The following is a 17,131-nucleotide window of genomic DNA, read 5'->3' on the forward strand; positions in this document are numbered from 1 at the left end:
CCCTCAAATGCTCCTCATGCTGCTCTCTAGATCTCGAATACACTAGAATATCGTCGATAAATACAATCACTGACCGATCCAACATCGGCCTGCATACTCTGTTCATGAGATCCATGAACACAGCCGGGGCATTGGTGAGCCCGAAAGGCATCACCACAAACTCATAATGCCCATATCGCGTCCTAAACTCTGTCTTCTGGACGTCCTCATCCCGCACTCTCACCTGATGGTACCCTGACCTCAGATCAATCTTGGAAAACCAAGATGCTCCCTGCAACTGATCGAATAAATCATCGATCCTCGGTAACGGGTAACGGTTCTTGACCGTCAACTTGTTCAACTCCCGGTAATCAATGCACATCCGGTGTGAACCATCCTTCTTCTTGACGAACAGAATAGGCGCTCCCCACGGCGAGCTGCCCGGCCGAATGAATCCCTTCCCCAGCAACTCCTGAAGCTGCGAGGACAACTCTTGCATCTCCGGAGGTGCAAGACGATAAGGCACCTTAGCAATAGGCGCGGCCCCCGGAACCAGATCGATACCAAACTCTACTTGCCTCACAGGAGGTACTCCCGGCAACTCCTCGGGGAAAACATCTGGAAACTCATGCACCACTGGGACCTCCTCAACTGATCTCGGTCTCTCAAGAACCTCCCGCGTATCCATCACATACGCCACAAAACCCTTACAGCCCTGCTGTAGACACTGCCTCGCCCTAGCGGCCGAACAAAAAGCTGATCCCGAACGGGTACCCTCGCCGTACACCGAAAGAACTCCCCCACTAGGGTCTCGTATAGTCACCAACTGACGCTCACAGTCGATGACGGCGCCGAATCGGCTCAACCAGTCCATGCCCACAATGACACAGACATCACCCATCGCAATAGGAACCAGGTCAATCGGAAACTCAACCCCGAAAATCTCTAGCACGCATCCCCGGAGAACCTCCGTGGCACAAATCACTCTCTCGTCAGCTATAGAAACTCTCAGAGGCCGACTCAACGACTCACGACTAACGCTGATATGCTGACTAAAAGCTAAAGATACAAAGGACCTACTCGTACCCAAGTCAAATAACACTAAAGCAGGCACAGAGTTCACAAGGAAGGTACCTACGCATATCATAACATAAGCATAACATCTCGACATCAAAATAAATACATGAAATACAGCATACCTGCCACAACATCGGGCGCAGCGCGGACCTCCTCCGCAGTCAGCTGAAAGGCTCTCCCACGAGCCCTCGGGGCCTCGGCCTTCACCGGTCGAGTCGCAGTTGCCCTGGCAGTAGGTGCAGATCCCTGAAGAAGCTGAGGGCACTCGGCCTTCCGATGGCCTGTCTGGTTGCAATGAAAGCAAACCGTAAACCCCTTGGGGCAATCCCTAGCAATGTGCCCCTCCTTGCCACACTTGTAGCAAGCACCAGATCGACATGCCCCATCATGACTCTTGCCGCACTTTCCGCAAGTGCGGCCCTTCGAACCTCCCGTCCTCGAATCGGCGGACTTAGTCCGCTTGGCTGCCGGCTGAGACTGAGCCGGCCGCCGGTCCACCCGCTGAGACTCGGCCTCCTCCCTGGCCTGGGTCTCCAACTCAATCTCGCGCTTCCTGGCATTCGCCTGAAGCTCAGCAAAGGTATGATAGGTGGAGTTTGACACAAACTCCCGGATATCCCTCCTCAAAACTCCCAAGTACCGGCTCATCCGAGCCTGCTCTGTGGACACCAGCTCGGGGCAGAACATCGCCCTCTCATGAAACTTCCGCGTGATCACCGCAACTGAATCAGTACCCTGCTTGAGGGTCAAGAACTCCTGAACCAATCGTTCCCTCTCCACTGGGGGAACGTACTCGTCTCTGAACATGGAGGTAAACCCCTCCCATGTCACCGCTGAAATCTCTGCCAATGTGAAGTTCGCCATCACGAACTTCCACCAATCCTTCGCTCCCAGACGGAGCTGGTTCAAAGCGAACCGTACCCTCAGATGCTCCGGACATGAACAAGTGTAGAAGCACCCCTCAATATCAGCGATCCACCTCATCGCAACAATCGGATCCTGTGTCCCATCAAACTCAGGTGGCTTCGTGTTGCTGAACTCCCGAAACAGCAACGAGTCACCCCCCTGTGGCCTGGCAGCGACCACAGCTGCGGTAGCTGCAGCGGCTGCAGCCCCAGTCAATGCGGCGTACCGCTCCTCAAAAGTCTCCATCAAGGTGGTCTTAATAGACCCAAACATCTCCGGAATCTCAGCCCGGATCGCTGCAGCCACCTCCTCATGAATCATATGACGAATCTCCTCGTCACTCACACCGCTCGAACTCGCTCCGTGGCGTGGTCTAACCATGATGTCTCTGAAATACAACATAAAACTATCAAAGACTCCATCGAGTATAATCGCACTCGATAACGCAACCCTACTCAGTCTCCGATATCCAGGGATTCTTACTTGGGTCTCCCACTGACCCGGTGTCTTCGGTAGTACGGGCCCAATACTACCGACCACACCGCATCAGCATTCATCCCAAGTCTTCCTCCCCAAACCCCGGATAGTGAGCACTCTACTTTTGTTATGCACTATCTACCCGCACACTAGCAAAGCGTCTCATATCGGCAACCTCCCTAGACTAAGGCATCACAAATCAGGCCACTCTAGTCCTATCATGAATACCTAGTCTTCTAGCATGCATAACAATTCATATCATAACTTATCTCATAACATAACATTGTAAGGTATTTTGGGGATCTTTACCGTTCGGGCGCTGACTGATCGTACACACTGTTTCTTTCTTGTTTACCACAAAATCATTTACAAAAGTTTATGCCTTTATTTTAAAAGTTTTCCTCAAATCCTCGGTTTGAGTTCAGTTACGCCCGAAGGTGCACCCGAATCCCTCAAACCAAGGCTCTGATACCAATTGTAACAACGTAAATTTTCAAACAAATTTTTCATTTCAAAATAAAGTATTTTCATTCAAAACAAGGAATAAATATTCCAAGTGTCATGTCAAAATACAAATCATAGAATTCCCAAGATCACAAAACATCTATCAGTGTGTACAGATCACGCCGGCGCCTTCCCACGGTCCTCGCTAGTACCTGAAACACATACATAACAACTGTAAGCATAAATGCTTAGTGAGTTCCCCAATATACAACTTACGCACATACGCCTTTCCAGGCCCTGACCTTCCGGTCCATGTGTCTCAGGGGACTTCCGTCCCTGCTGGGTAAACCTTCCGATCCTACCCACGCCGACCTTCCGGTCCACAACACAACTCCTTCCGGCCCATAACATAATCGCCTTCCGGCCCATAACATAATGCCTTCCGGCCCATAATATAATGCCTTCCGGCCCATAACATAATGCCTTCCGGCCCACATAACATACATAGCACGTATAACAAATAACTTACCACATATAGCACATATATCATATATCATATCTGACCTTCCGGTCACACAGTCAAACCCTTCCGGGTACAGTATAGTGAGAAGACTCACCTCGTGAATATCGAAAGCTAGCAAATCCCGAAATCACTCGTGCTCGATCCGCTGAGCTACAATCTCCCTATAACATCATATATCTCTTATTAACACTTTTATCTTCTAAGTTTGACTATCCCTAAGAAGTCAGACATAGGTCAACTCTGGTCAACGGTCAACGGTCAACTTGACCGGACTCGGCGAGTGCTAGGGCGACTCGGCGAGTCTAAACGTCCTCACCAATTCTCTAAGATTCCCTTTCTACTCGTCGAGTATCCTCCTTGACTCGACGAGTCCCTCCTGGAAGAATCGCGGGGCCACCCCGACTTAACTCGCCGAGTCTGAAGAACAACTCGGCGAGTCCCAGTTAATCTTCAAGCTACTCGCCGAGTCTGTTCATCGGACTCGGCGAGTCCATGCCATGCAACCGCTCAAACTGCTTTCTAAGGTCAGAACTGCTCCGACCATTCATAGGTCTGGCCTTCCTAGACTGATTCATCACGTAAGGTCCTCATTTCGGTGCTCATAATACACCCCATGACTCATAATTTACATTTTGACCTAAGGCATAAGGATTCCAATCCAAAACCTCCATTGATTCCCGAAATGCTCAGGCATGGGACATTCTGGACTTCCAAAGGTCCCAATACAGGGTTCCAATCGCTTGGGGGACTAAGGTAACACTCAATCTAGCCACAAAAGGGTTCAATAAACCCTAAATCCATATACACATCAACATAGAAGAATGCAACTCGAAATATTACCTGAATAACGTGCTCTCTGTGTCCCCAATCCTCAGAACGTGGCTTCTCTTGTTGTTCCCTTAACCAAGCCTCCTCTTCCTTGCAAAACAACACTTCCAAAATCAACAATGGTCCTCTACCTTGCTCCAGATGCTCACAATCGAATTAGGGTTTCTCTCAGAGGACTAGGGTGAACAATGACGGCCATAAGGTCCCTCATATACGTCCCAACCCTGAACGGTTAGGGTTTTCGCTAAACAGCGCAGACTCGCCGAGTCCATATCCGGACTCGTCGAGTCTAGTCGCGAACCCGCGACCAGATCCGCGATCCTACTCGGTGAGTCTAGGCTCCAACTCGCCGAGTCCCCTCTTAAAACACCCAAAATCATAAATACAACGATACCTGGAATTCCGGGCTATTACAACTCTCCCCCACTAGGACTAGACTTCGCCCTCGAAGTCTCACTCTGAAAATAGCTCCGGATGCTGCTCCCGCATCTCACGCTTCGGATCCCAGGTCATTTCCGATCCCTTCCGGTGCTGCCACTGAACTAACACCAGAGGTATCTCCTTATTCCTTAGAACCTTGATCTTCCGATCTCTGATGGCCACTGGTCTCTCGGCATAATTCAGGCTCGCATCCACCTGAATGTCCTCTAATGGAACCACTGCCGACTCATCGGCTATACACTTTCTCAATTGCGACACATGAAAAGTGTCGTGGATCTGCCCCAACTCTGCTGGCAACTCCAAACGATAGGCTACCCGGCCTATCCTTGCAATCACACGAAATGGCCCAATATACCGGGGTCCCAACTTGCCCCTCTTCCTGAATCGAATCACTCCTTTCCAAGGAGAGACCTTCAGGAGAACGAAGTCGCCGACTTGAAACTCAAGCTCGGATCGGCGTCTGTCTGCATAACTCTTCTATCGGCTCTGGGCGGTCAATAACCTCGGTCTAACCTGCTGAATCTGCTCTGTCGTCTGAAGCACGATCTCTGTACTGCCCATCACTCTCTGTCCCACCTCTCCCCAGCAAATGGGGGTCCGACACCTCCTACCATACAACAGCTCAAAGGGTGGCATACCAATGCTCGAATGATGGCTGTTGTTGTAGGAAAACTCTGCCAAGGGTAAATATGCATCCCAGCTACCCCCGAAATCTAACACACACGCTCGAAGCATGTCCTCCAGCGTCTGAATCGTTCGCTCGCTCTGACCGTCTGTCTGGGGATGGTATGCGGTACTAAAATGCAATTTAGTACCCAGCTCCTCATGGAATTTCTTCCAGAATCTGGAAGTGAAGCGCACATCACGGTCTGAAACAATCGAGATCGGCACCCCATGCCGAGATACCACTTCTCTCACATATATCTCCGCCAACTTCTCCGCTGAAGAACTCTCACTGATGGCCAGGAAGTGTGCACTCTTCGTCAACCTATCCACAATCACCCAAATGGCATCGACTCCTCTGGCAGTCCTCGGCAATTTGGTGATGAAATCCATAGTGATCTGTTCCCACTTCCACTCGGGAACCTCCAATGGCTGCAACTTGCCATGCGGTCTCTGGTGCTCGGCCTTAACCCTACGGCAGGTCAAGCACCTCTCAACGAACCATGCGACGTCCCTCTTCATACAGGGCCACCAATACTCTTTCCTCAAATCCAAATACATCTTCGTAGCCCCGGGATGGATCGAGAATTTCGATCGATGAGCCTCTTCTATCAAAGTAATACGCGTACCGCCCACGAACGATACCCAAATCCGACCCTGAAACGTCATAAGCCCTCGTCCATCCTTAACGAACTCTGAAACCAACCCAACGACCAGCTCTCTCTTCTGCATCTCTGGTCGCACAGCCTCGGCCTGTGCCCCACGAATAGCATCCAATACTGGAGCTATCACAGTCAATCTCAAACATACATCTCGTAGTGGAGTGCTCTCCGCCCTGCGGCTCAATGCATCGGCTACCACATTAGCCTTGCCTGGGTGGTACAGGATCTCACAATCATAATCCTTGACCACATCCAACCACCTCCTCTGACACATATTTAGGTTGGGCTGATCCATCAAATACTTCAAGCTCTTATGGTCCGTGTATATCGTACATCGAACCCCATACAAGTAGTGACGCCAAATCTTAAGAGCGAACACTACTGCCCCCAACTCTAAATCATGCGTGGGATATCTCGCCTCATGAGGTTTCAGCTGCCTCAACGCATAAGCTATCACATGACCCCTCTGCATCAACACTGCACCCAGCCCCAAAATCGATGCATCGCAATACACTACAAAATCCTCCATCCCCTCCGGGAGAGCTAATACCGGGGCTTCGCACAACCTTTGGCGAAGTGTCTCAAAGGAGGTCTGCTGCTCGGGTCCCCATGAGAATGCAACACCCTTCCGGGTCAATCTGGTGAGCGGCACTGCGATCTTGGAGAAATGCTTAATAAATCTCCGATAATACCCTGCCAACCCAAGGAAGCTCCTGATCTCAGAGGGTGACTTCGGCACCTCCCAACTCATCACTGCCTCAACCTTGGCCGGATCGACCAATATCCCTTCCTGATTAACAACATGTCCTAGGAATTGGACCTCCCGCAACCAGAAGTCACATTTGGAGAACTTTGCATAAAGCTTCTCCGATCTCAATACCTCAAGGACCTCCCTCAAATGCTCCTCATGCTGCTCTCTAGATCTCGAATACACTAGAATATCGTCGATAAATACAATCACTGACCGATCCAACATCGGCCTGCATACTCTGTTCATGAGATCCATGAACACAGCCGGGGCATTGGTGAGCCCGAAAGGCATCACCACAAACTCATAATGCCCATATCGCGTCCTAAACTCTGTCTTCTGGACGTCCTCATCCCGCACTCTCACCTGATGGTACCCTGACCTCAGATCAATCTTGGAAAACCAAGATGCTCCCTGCAACTGATCGAATAAATCATCGATCCTCGGTAACGGGTAACGGTTCTTGACCGTCAACTTGTTCAACTCCCGGTAATCAATGCACATCCGGTGTGAACCATCCTTCTTCTTGACGAACAGAATAGGCGCTCCCCACGGCGAGCTGCCCGGCCGAATGAATCCCTTCCCCAGCAACTCCTGAAGCTGCGAGGACAACTCTTGCATCTCCGGAGGTGCAAGACGATAAGGCACCTTAGCAATAGGCGCGGCCCCCGGAACCAGATCGATACCAAACTCTACTTGCCTCACAGGAGGTACTCCCGGCAACTCCTCGGGGAAAACATCTGGAAACTCATGCACCACTGGGACCTCCTCAACTGATCTCGGTCTCTCAAGAACCTCCCGCGTATCCATCACATACGCCACAAAACCCTTACAGCCCTGCTGTAGACACTGCCTCGCCCTAGCGGCCGAACAAAAAGCTGATCCCGAACGGGTACCCTCGCCGTACACCGAAAGAACTCCCCCACTAGGGTCTCGTATAGTCACCAACTGACGCTCACAGTCGATGACGGCGCCGAATCGGCTCAACCAGTCCATGCCCACAATGACACAGACATCACCCATCGCAATAGGAACCAGGTCAATCGGAAACTCAACCCCGAAAATCTCTAGCACGCATCCCCGGAGAACCTCCGTGGCACAAATCACTCTCTCGTCAGCTATAGAAACTCTCAGAGGCCGACTCAACGACTCACGACTAACGCTGATATGCTGACTAAAAGCTAAAGATACAAAGGACCTACTCGTACCCAAGTCAAATAACACTAAAGCAGGCACAGAGTTCACAAGGAAGGTACCTACGCATATCATAACATAAGCATAACATCTCGACATCAAAATAAATACATGAAATACAGCATACCTGCCACAACATCGGGCGCAGCGCGGACCTCCTCCGCAGTCAGCTGAAAGGCTCTCCCACGAGCCCTCGGGGCCTCGGCCTTCACCGGTCGAGTCGCAGTTGCCCTGGCAGTAGGTGCAGATCCCTGAAGAAGCTGAGGGCACTCGGCCTTCCGATGGCCTGTCTGGTTGCAATGAAAGCAAACCGTAAACCCCTTGGGGCAATCCCTAGCAATGTGCCCCTCCTTGCCACACTTGTAGCAAGCACCAGATCGACATGCCCCATCATGACTCTTGCCGCACTTTCCGCAAGTGCGGCCCTTCGAACCTCCCGTCCTCGAATCGGCGGACTTAGTCCGCTTGGCTGCCGGCTGAGACTGAGCCGGCCGCCGGTCCACCCGCTGAGACTCGGCCTCCTCCCTGGCCTGGGTCTCCAACTCAATCTCGCGCTTCCTGGCATTCGCCTGAAGCTCAGCAAAGGTATGATAGGTGGAGTTTGACACAAACTCCCGGATATCCCTCCTCAAAACTCCCAAGTACCGGCTCATCCGAGCCTGCTCTGTGGACACCAGCTCGGGGCAGAACATCGCCCTCTCATGAAACTTCCGCGTGATCACCGCAACTGAATCAGTACCCTGCTTGAGGGTCAAGAACTCCTGAACCAATCGTTCCCTCTCCACTGGGGGAACGTACTCGTCTCTGAACATGGAGGTAAACCCCTCCCATGTCACCGCTGAAATCTCTGCCAATGTGAAGTTCGCCATCACGAACTTCCACCAATCCTTCGCTCCCAGACGGAGCTGGTTCAAAGCGAACCGTACCCTCAGATGCTCCGGACATGAACAAGTGTAGAAGCACCCCTCAATATCAGCGATCCACCTCATCGCAACAATCGGATCCTGTGTCCCATCAAACTCAGGTGGCTTCGTGTTGCTGAACTCCCGAAACAGCAACGAGTCACCCCCCTGTGGCCTGGCAGCGACCACAGCTGCGGTAGCTGCAGCGGCTGCAGCCCCAGTCAATGCGGCGTACCGCTCCTCAAAAGTCTCCATCAAGGTGGTCTTAATAGACCCAAACATCTCCGGAATCTCAGCCCGGATCGCTGCAGCCACCTCCTCATGAATCATATGACGAATCTCCTCGTCACTCACACCGCTCGAACTCGCTCCGTGGCGTGGTCTAACCATGATGTCTCTGAAATACAACATAAAACTATCAAAGACTCCATCGAGTATAATCGCACTCGATAACGCAACCCTACTCAGTCTCCGATATCCAGGGATTCTTACTTGGGTCTCCCACTGACCCGGTGTCTTCGGTAGTACGGGCCCAATACTACCGACCACACCGCATCAGCATTCATCCCAAGTCTTCCTCCCCAAACCCCGGATAGTGAGCACTCTACTTTTGTTATGCACTATCTACCCGCACACTAGCAAAGCGTCTCATATCGGCAACCTCCCTAGACTAAGGCATCACAAATCAGGCCACTCTAGTCCTATCATGAATACCTAGTCTTCTAGCATGCATAACAATTCATATCATAACTTATCTCATAACATAACATTGTAAGGTATTTTGGGGATCTTTACCGTTCGGGCGCTGACTGATCGTACACACTGTTTCTTTCTTGTTTACCACAAAATCATTTACAAAAGTTTATGCCTTTATTTTAAAAGTTTTCCTCAAATCCTCGGTTTGAGTTCAGTTACGCCCGAAGGTGCACCCGAATCCCTCAAACCAAGGCTCTGATACCAATTGTAACAACGTAAATTTTCAAACAAATTTTTCATTTCAAAATAAAGTATTTTCATTCAAAACAAGGAATAAATATTCCAAGTGTCATGTCAAAATACAAATCATAGAATTCCCAAGATCACAAAACATCTATCAGTGTGTACAGATCACGCCGGCGCCTTCCCACGGTCCTCGCTAGTACCTGAAACACATACATAACAACTGTAAGCATAAATGCTTAGTGAGTTCCCCAATATACAACTTACGCACATACGCCTTTCCAGGCCCTGACCTTCCGGTCCATGTGTCTCAGGGGACTTCCGTCCCTGCTGGGTAAACCTTCCGATCCTACCCACGCCGACCTTCCGGTCCACAACACAACTCCTTCCGGCCCATAACATAATCGCCTTCCGGCCCATAACATAATGCCTTCCGGCCCATAATATAATGCCTTCCGGCCCATAACATAATGCCTTCCGGCCCACATAACATACATAGCACGTATAACAAATAACTTACCACATATAGCACATATATCATATATCATATCTGACCTTCCGGTCACACAGTCAAACCCTTCCGGGTACAGTATAGTGAGAAGACTCACCTCGTGAATATCGAAAGCTAGCAAATCCCGAAATCACTCGTGCTCGATCCGCTGAGCTACAATCTCCCTATAACATCATATATCTCTTATTAACACTTTTATCTTCTAAGTTTGACTATCCCTAAGAAGTCAGACATAGGTCAACTCTGGTCAACGGTCAACGGTCAACTTGACCGGACTCGGCGAGTGCTAGGGCGACTCGGCGAGTCTAAACGTCCTCACCAATTCTCTAAGATTCCCTTTCTACTCGTCGAGTATCCTCCTTGACTCGACGAGTCCCTCCTGGAAGAATCGCGGGGCCACCCCGACTTAACTCGCCGAGTCTGAAGAACAACTCGGCGAATCCCAGTTAATCTTCAAGCTACTCGCCGAGTCTGTTCATCGGACTCGGCGAGTCCATGCCATGCAACCGCTCAAACTGCTTTCTAAGGTCAGAACTGCTCCGACCATTCATAGGTCTGGCCTTCCTAGACTGATTCATCACGTAAGGTCCTCATTTCGGTGCTCATAATACACCCCATGACTCATAATTTACATTTTGACCTAAGGCATAAGGATTCCAATCCAAAACCTCCATTGATTCCCGAAATGCTCAGGCATGGGACATTCTGGACTTCCAAAGGTCCCAATACAGGGTTCCAATCGCTTGGGGGACTAAGGTAACACTCAATCTAGCCACAAAAGGGTTCAATAAACCCTAAATCCATATACACATCAACATAGAAGAATGCAACTCGAAATATTACCTGAATAACGTGCTCTCTGTGTCCCCAATCCTCAGAACGTGGCTTCTCTTGTTGTTCCCTTAACCAAGCCTCCTCTTCCTTGCAAAACAACACTTCCAAAATCAACAATGGTCCTCTACCTTGCTCCAGATGCTCACAATCGAATTAGGGTTTCTCTCAGAGGACTAGGGTGAACAATGACGGCCATAAGGTCCCTCATATACGTCCCAACCCTGAACGGTTAGGGTTTTCGCTAAACAGCGCAGACTCGCCGAGTCCATATCCGGACTCGTCGAGTCTAGTCGCGAACCCGCGACCAGATCCACGATCCTACTCGGCGAGTCTAGGCTCCAACTCGCCGAGTCCCCTCTTAAAACACCCAAAATCATAAATACAACAATACCTGGAATTCCGGGCTGTTACATCCCATGTACTCTGTTTTACTTATCTATTTTGTCGACTATCCTGTAGGTCTCTTCTTCTTATTCACGCCTCCACCATGGACCTCAATTTTAAACCACCTGATGCTCGCTTCTTTCTTCTTGAAAGACCCTCCGTCATACCAAGTTACTATTCAGGTAGGTTTGAGCCCTAATATTGAAAAATTGATTTCTTACAAGTAATATTTTTTTTATCTTATATTCTGTGAGTTCTTCATTCTCATTCACATGCATCAAATTGCTCAATGAAACCTGTCCTAGGATCATTCCCTCTTTACATTTTTCCGATCTGCTCAAATCACTGATGTCGGGCCAGTTGGCATCCACAGTGGTGCGGGACAGCCGACGTCCCTTCCTCCCTCTGGGAAAAAACCACCACAACATCATCCCCAACGTATCAAGACCACAACCTCACACCCTCGCCAGCAATGTACATCAAGGAATCTGCCAGCCACCACCACTAACACTTTTTTAGGTTGGATATTTGTTTGGGTTTGGTTTCTTGAAGGTGTTCATGGTGTTGTGGGACTCCTCAGATACGGTAAGTTATTAAATTCTTTGGTTATGATTGATATGAATTGTGCCCTAAAAGTGTTTGTTGAAATGTCAGTTTTGTTTTGGTCATTGTTAAATCATTTGATTCAAACTTATATTGCAAGATTGAGAGAACACATACGAATGGATCATAGGAATCTAACAGTAAATCTCTTTCTTCACATATTTTTTTTGGGGAGTATCCTTAAAGTTATCATTTACATGGTCGAACATGAAGTTAGAGCTAATGAAACTTCAATTGAAGAGGCTAGAAAACTTTCATAAGAATTATTTGCATCATTAAGAAGGTTTGTTATCTGTCAAATATATTTGGAAAAAAATCTAAACTTATTGTTTATGTTACAGGTTCATGAACGAATGACACAAAAAAATATTGATGGCATTATAAAAGGTATAATTTGTAGCAATTTATACAAAGGGGTTTTTTGTTTTAACTTAATGAGATTAATTAATGGGTAAAATAAAACCCTTTTGAATGAATAGACTATGTGATCTAAGTTTGTTCTGTTTCAAAGCATGGTCACTGTTCTTGATAAACTTCAGTTTGGTGTACACTCTCTTTCTTCTTGATGATGTAGTTTTAAGAATATATGTTCTGTAATGCAATTAATGATGCTTCATTTAAGTGGGTAATATTCCAGTTCTCTTACCATAGCCGCCTTCTGATTCTATCATTCTTAGGCAGCTGACTGTATGGCTGCTTAGCCGCATTTCGGGACAGCTGACTATATGGTCGACAGTTTACTAGGTGAAAGTACTTATCTTTTCTTACATTCATGAACCATATCTGATGCCATTTTGTTTTTGTTATTTTATATTGCATTGATAGCTTTGTAATTGCATGCTCTTACTAAAATGTATATTACAACTCTAGCTTGACTAAATCTTTTAACCATACTGGGGAGAAATTGATAAATCCATCAACAAATTTGACTCCAAAGAATAAAGATGATTTTTATTTGGAAAAGAGGCAATTCTTGTCATGATTCTCACTGACCTTACATCTTGTTTTTTTATATCAAGTTTAAAGTTTACTTAATCTGCATGATTTTTGTTTCTATACTTATTTTATTTAGAGTTAAATGCATATTCTGCAACTACAACTTTATTTTACCAATGGCTTTCTTATAATTTATGTTGACATTTGTTTTTTTTACCAATTTATGCAACGAAATGGACTTGTTACAAATCTATGCAAATGCCAAAATTCGTGAATTAATTGCAACAATTTGAAACATGACTACTTGCATAATTCTTGTTAGTAAAAAGTCATTGCATAATTTCATAATCCGAAAAATGATACTCCAAAAACTGAAGGAAGCATAGGTCATAATTTAGAGGTAGAATAGCAAAATATCATTGCATAATTTCATACCTTGAACACAGTTGAATCTTTTTGCATTCGCTGCAAAACCATTTACAGGTAGAATAGCAAAATATCACTTCATGGCAATGAGTACAAACATGTTGTAAATGGACAATCATAAAGTTTTCCTTTACAGGTAGAATAGAAAAATATCACTTCCGCCCCTTTCTTTAGCATCTACTTGTACATAAACATAAAAAAACTCGTAATTAGCAAAATATACTCTTTGAGGCATTTTATCAAATAACTTATGTGCAGAGACAAAGAGTGGTACCACTGTCGTAGCTTATCTTGTTGTGGTGTTCTCTGAGTCTCTGGATGGCAGTAAAAACTGTAATCAACTGACGGAAAAAAGATATATATAATGTCAGATGAGATGCCTATAAGCTGAAAGCATAATAATTAATAGTTTGATGAAATAGTTAATTTTTTATAAATGAGAATTATAAAAAAATGAGAAGTTCTATGTTGTGAGTAATAACCTTTATTGATTTATCTTTATTTATTTATTTATTTTTTATAAATATTTTCTCAAAAGTTAATATTATTATATTTTGTTGAATTGCAGGGGGATAACCAGAATAGAGTAAGTGGACAAGAAATGGAGTTCAAGCAACTGAACATACATGCATGAGAAGTATTTGAGAAGGCCAATGATGTCCATATGCAAGCTGCTCCTTCACAAACTGAATTGTTGTATAAGAATTATAAAGTGAACAAAGAGAAGCTGAAATCTCAAGTGAAGGAGAAGTTAAATATGATCGTGCTGGAAGAATCATCAAAGGAAAGCTGCTTCTTCATCTGCTAGAAGAGCACCTGTCTCAGGGACAAAAGGGAAAAACAAGAAATATGTAAGCCCATTCCATACCACATTGGTATTTTGTTTTTTATTATGATATGTTTGTAATTTGTAAATCGCAATTGGCAGTGTGGTGGTGGTGGTTAGATAATGGGGGGAGGATCTTCCCTGAAAATGCAGTACCCTCCATCAGGGCCAAGTGGGTGGGGCCAGCTTGGTAATCGTGTGACTTCTGGGCCAGTTGCAAATGAGTCTGCTGAAACATCAGCATTCTCCCCATTGATTGGAAGAAAAGTGAGAACCAGATGGCCTGATGACAACAATTTTTATGAAGCAGTTATAACAGATCACAACCCCGTTGAGGTAATTTGATATTGCTTGCAGCTCCACCTCCAAATTTTATGCTGGAAAAAATATACTTTCAGGGTCAGCATGTACTAGTTTATGATATTAGTACAGCAAATGAGACATGGGAATGGGTTAATCTTGCATAGGTATGTGTAGAAAGTTAAAATCATGGATGATATACCATGTCTTAAATAAAATATTGCTTGATACTTGATGCAGATATCACCAGAGGATACACAATGGTGGATCATGTATTCAGTTCATGGAATGAGTAGACCCGTTGGACGTGATAATGGTCCTGGTGGAGGTGGAGGTGCAGGGAGAAGTAGAGGGTTGCCCAAAAGTCAAGCAGCAGCAGCATCAAGAAAAGATTTTCCACGATCACAGAATGGCATTGGAAAGAAGGGTCGAGACAATATTCAGTCACTTCACACTGATACTCTTATAAAAGAGGTACATACATGATAATTGCATATATATCATATATGTATATTGTATATTTTATTTACAAGAAGGGAAAGGAATTTTAACATTCATGCCACAGGTTGAGAGGGTATTTGGGTCTAGTCATCCAGATCCTGTTGAAATATAGAAAACTAAGAAAGTGCTCAAGGTTAGTTAATTTTGAAAACATGTAATGTATGATTTATGATTGAAATAATAATAATAATAATAATAATAATAATAATAATAATAATAATAATAATAATAATAATAATAATAATAATAATAATAATAATATATAACGCAGGAACATGAACAAGAACTGACTGATGGCATTGCAAGGCTTGCAAATATCTCAGATGGTGAAAGTGGTACAAAAACTAAACTAAACTATACTCTTCTTCCAACTCAATTAAATGCTTACTTCCTGAGTCTCACTTAAAGAGACAAGTGAATGAAACTAAGAAGACAGGAAATGTTTTTTGATGTTCCTGAGTTTTTATAATGGAAAGAAGAGAAAGGATAATCTTCCCTTCCAATTTGGAAGGATTTGGTTCCTTAAAATAAGACGTGAATTTAATTTCTTTTCTTTTTCTTCAAACTCGGGAACACATAAATTATTAAAATGTTTATTTACCTTTTATTTTTTCAAGCCTGGAAACATGAAAATATAATCTTCTTTTCTCTCCTTTTTTTTTCTTTTCTTTGGTAAAACTTGGGAAATACAACATAAAACTAAATGACATATATGAATATAATTATAATGCTTGAATTATTTACTTTACAATTTTCTTTCAGGTGATTTGGTAAAGATGGCAATGGTTAACACTAATGGTCCAAACCATTTACCTTTTTTTGGGCAATTGATTGGCAATCTTACTCAAGATATACCACTTCTTTCTGTAAACATCACCTTCAACTAATAAAATTTACCAAAAAGCCCTTCAAATAACTTCCACTTCCATTCTTGAATTTACTTCACTTAGGCAATGACCAAAATAATTCCAAAGAGACACTCTTGATTGGAGAATTAAGCTTCTTGAATTAGCTGCTGGAATTGTGTCTGTGTATATATATATATATATATATATATATATATATATATATATATATGGTCTTGCTATATATAAACATTAAATCTTTGTTGTTTTTTTCAAGTTTTTTGCAGATATACAAGTGTTGCATTCTTCATTTCAATTGTACATATGTTTGTTTTAGTTTGCATGCAGTCTTTGTTTGGCAGCTTAGACAAACTTTGTAGCACCTGATCGTCCATGGCATTCTTGGTAAAACAAATTTATAGTGTACTTCTTCCATTCATGTTAGTAATTTCTCATTATGATGTGTTGTTTCTTGTGCAATTTTATTTTTAGGAGGTATTTTACTTTATTAAATGTTGCACATCATGGAACATTTTAGGGCAGTTGTTGGTTTTCCTCTTGGTGATCCATCAATGAAGTGGCCAACATCATGTAATAACATTTAGGGGAAGATGTAGGTATATGTTTTTTTAATGAATAATGTAATCATATGTATGAATATGAAATAAAGTTTGTTATTTGTATGACAATAAATTTTATGCAATGGATTGTATTTTTTGTATATGGCATTTTATTTTCTGTTATGAGACATTAAATGCAAATTTGATTTGAAAATTAGTAAATCTGTAAATAATTATTTTTTTAATATTTAAAATTATGATACGCAAAAATGTGTGTCATCTTCATTTATGACATGGCCTTTCTTGACAGGGGCTTCCTTGATACGCATTGCGTGTCATAAACACGCGCGTCATAAGGTTACGACACGCAAATGCGTGTCGTCTTCCTTTATGACAGGGCCTTCCTTGATACGCATTGCGTATCATAACTGCGCGTCATAAATGCGTGTCATAAATGCGCGTCGTAAATGCGCGTTGTCTCTCTTTATGACAGGGTCTTCCTTGACGCGCATTTGTGCGTCGTCTGAGCGTTTTACGACGCGCAATGAGTGTCGTAAAAGGCTGTTTTTCTAGTAGTGACATGTATAAATAAGGCCCTCCACCAACATAATGAAATCATGCA

General features: G+C 44.8%; 1 pseudogene; it reads left to right on the top strand.

Annotated features, from left to right (window-relative positions):
* The first annotated feature begins 11,615 nt into the window (after positions 1 to 11,615).
* On the top strand, positions 11,616 to 15,991 carry LOC145076518 (protein EMSY-LIKE 4-like; annotated as a pseudogene).
* Positions 15,992 to 17,131: the final 1,140 nt, after the last annotated feature.

Source organism: Lactuca serriola, chromosome 9 (genome assembly GCF_051521515.1).
Source record: "Lactuca serriola cultivar US96UC23 chromosome 9, Lser_US96UC23_V15, whole genome shotgun sequence".
Lineage (NCBI taxonomy): Eukaryota > Viridiplantae > Streptophyta > Magnoliopsida > Asterales > Asteraceae > Lactuca > Lactuca serriola.